Below are 3,288 nucleotides of genomic sequence, written 5' to 3' on the forward strand. Positions count from 1 at the left end.
CACCGATTCAACGACATAACTGAAGCTCTCCCGAAATTGCTACTCAGCCTAAAGCTTAACCTCCCCAAAGCTTGAATCGAAGAAGAGAATTCCAAAGCCAAAAATCAGTCACTGCTGATTACATACATTCTCTTAGACCCTAGGCATATATCTGTTTACCCAGAAGCCAAAGGTCAAACTTGCTTCAAAGAACTTGTTCTTTGAAAGTATAGTTGTCACTCGTTCAAACCTCCCCCCCATAAGAGTGTTTGAGTGGTTCGGAGTTCAGGAAGGTACTCTAAACTCTGAGTGAAAAGTCTGAGCACGAGGTGTGCTTAGTAGGGAAATCCGACGCGAGTGAAGCGTGGGTGCTGAAGAAGGGTTTTCTTCAGTTTACGGTTGTGTGCACCAGGCAAGCACACGGGTACGGTTTGCAGTGCACCAGTGAAGCACTTGCGGAGTGGATTGTTGGTCTGATCAACCAACCGTGGATGTATGAAAGGGTTTTTCCGAACCACGTAAAAGTCTCTGTGTTGTTTACAGTTTTCAGTTTTACATTCTTACTTGTGCTATTTCAATTGATAAAACTGAACACTGACTAACAGCAAAGAGAAACCTTAACCAACAACTTGCTCCACCGAGGCTATTACGAAACTAAGTTTAATTTCCGTTGCGTATGATATCGATCTGACTGAACTATTCTCTGATAGTCAGGAAGAGTGATATCATCTCTATTTTAGCAAACACGACTGAAGCCCTTAATCGCATCAGTTAAGTTCCAGCAGCCTAACTGATAACTCATTACTGAAGAGTTTTCAGTATCAGTCGTCAACCTTGTTGGTCAAAACTGATTTCAGTAAAACAGGAGTCCTTGTTTGCATGCTGATAACACTCATGTTTCCATGGTCTTAGTGTTCATATGATGTCAATTTTATAGGAAACTGAGTGTTGGATGATTGTTTTATGCTTAATTTGCTTTATCTTTTGAAATATGTTTCTTACTCGAACTTTGAAGGAAATTTCAGGTTTATTGAGTTCGAATTTGGAAAACTTACCTGAAATAGAAGTTTTAGATCGTCTCGATACGAGTTCGTGAGCGCACACGGATCATAAATCGGAGTTCGGACGAGAAAGTTATGACCAAAACAAGAAAGTTGCGCGCAGCAGCGAAACGGCGGCGACCCCGCGGCGACCGGGCGGCGACCGCCGTCCGAAGAAGGATTTTTGGGAAGGATCCGGCGACCGGCCGGCGACCGCCGGGCAGCCCGCCGAGCGCTACCTCCGTATTTTTGCGTTTTTTAGGCGTTTTTCAAGTCCTTTTCGAGCTAAAACTCTGTATTTTATCCTGGTACTATAAATAGGTCTTCTTTTGACCTATTTTGGGTTCCTTTTTCAGTTCCCAACTTTAGTTTTTCAGTTTTATAGCTTTAGATTTTTATTGCTTTCCAGTTTTTAGAGCTTGGATTGGATTTCCACAAGATTGAAGATTCAAGATCATTCTTTCAATTTTATTTAATTCAGTTCTTTCAATTGCGTACTTTTTAATTATGTTTATGTTTTATTTCAGTATGTCTGGCTAGTTTCGTTTAGCTGATTCTAGGGTTTGTAAATAGTTGATTAAATTTATGTGATTTATTTGTTAATAGCTTTGTGCCTTCCAGTTTATGATTCATAATTCCTGGTGCTTAATTTCTTGTGAATTATCTGATCAATAGTTTGCATGTTTAGCTATTCGGTTTGAGACCTAGCGGAGATAACTGTTTAGCGGATTCAGGAATGTATGATATGATTTTAACCTTGAGACCTAGCGGAGATAGGTGGATCATAGGGAGCTATTCTTATGAGCTATTGAGAGTTAGTAGATTTTCTTGAGACCTAACGGAGATAGATAATTTACTAATCAACGATCGTTGCTGCTCTAGCGAGAGTAATTGATTAATTAAGTGATCTCTCATCATAACTGGATTAAACTGGTACATAGGATTAATAGATTTATTATGTGGATTTAGTTAATAAATTTACTACCCTAGGATCAGTTGTCTTTTAATATTCGAATTTTCCTACGTCTTTTTTTTAATTATTGTTATTTGCGTTTTAGTTTAAAGTTAATTAAACCTTCCTTCTTTCGTTTGCCTGAATATTACTATAGTGTAATTAGGATTACTTAGAGTGATTCGTCATAATAGTCCCTGTGGATACGATACTCGGTTACTTAATTTGTGCTACAGTTGCACCGTGTTAGTTGCGGTAATTTGTTGCTAATAATTTAGTGATCAACTTTTTGGCGCCGTTGCCGGGGACTGTTTAGAATTGACTTTAATATTTCTAATTAGACTTAAGCATTATTTCAGGTGTTATAAGTTTATTTTTTTTATTTTTCTAGTTTTTTAAATTTCTGTTTTTGTTTGTTGTCTCAGGCGTGTATGATCACGAGATCCAAAGGAAAGGAACATCTAGTGCCTTTGAACTTGGAAATCGAAAAGCAGTACAAAAGAGACAACCGCGAAAAGAAGAGGCAAGCAATGGCAGAGCAACAGAATAACATGGACCTTGAAACTCTTGTGCGAGCCGTGACACACCTTCAGAGGCAGCTAGACGAAGAGAGAGAGCGCAACCGGACTCCTCCACCAGAGCCACCACTGAATCACATGTATCAGCCTCGGGTTGATCAATTTCAAGGAGGCAGATGGGGACCAAATGTGCAGGCTACCACGTTCGAGCTGAAGCCGGGATTGATAAACATGGTGCAAGCTGAACAGTTTAGTGGAATGGCTTCCGAAAACCCGCATGCTCACATTACTCAGTTTCTAGATATCTGCGACACTATTAAGCAGAATGGAGTGCCACCAGATGCCATCAGAATGAAGATGTTTGGATTCTCTCTCAGGGACAGAGCGAAGGAGTGGTTCAAGAGTTTGGACAGAGGTGCTATTACTGGATGGGAGGATTTGTGTAGAGCTTTCCTGGCAAAATACTTCCCTGCTTCTAAAGCTCAGAAAATCATTGCGGAGATTTCTCACTTTTCCCAGCTAGGAGATGAGACCACTCATGATGCCTGGGAAAGATTTCGTGAGCTGCTCAGGAACTGTCCACAACATGGTTTCACGGAGGATCAGCAAATCATTCACTTTTATAATGGTTTGACTGGTCTAACAAAAAGTATGGTGGATGCTACTGCAGGTGGATGTCTTCTCCATAGAAATACAAGGGAGGCTTATCGTGTGATAGAAGACATGGCCTCCAATAGTTATCAATGGCCGAATGACAGAAATTCTACGAGAAGAATTGCAGCTGTGGATGAGGAGAGAG

The 3,288-nt window shown here is 40.4% G+C and overlaps 1 non-coding gene across 1 annotated transcript; it reads right to left on the reverse strand.

The window, feature by feature from the left end:
- Positions 1-2,975: 2,975 nt before the first annotated feature.
- LOC131024049 (small nucleolar RNA R71) lies at positions 2,976-3,082 on the reverse strand. The gene has a single exon (XR_009101644.1). It is a non-coding gene; the product is annotated as a small nucleolar RNA R71 (small nucleolar RNA).
- Positions 3,083-3,288: the final 206 nt, after the last annotated feature.

This window comes from Salvia miltiorrhiza, chromosome 4, assembly GCF_028751815.1.
Source record: "Salvia miltiorrhiza cultivar Shanhuang (shh) chromosome 4, IMPLAD_Smil_shh, whole genome shotgun sequence".
In the NCBI taxonomy this organism is placed as follows: domain Eukaryota; kingdom Viridiplantae; phylum Streptophyta; class Magnoliopsida; order Lamiales; family Lamiaceae; genus Salvia; species Salvia miltiorrhiza.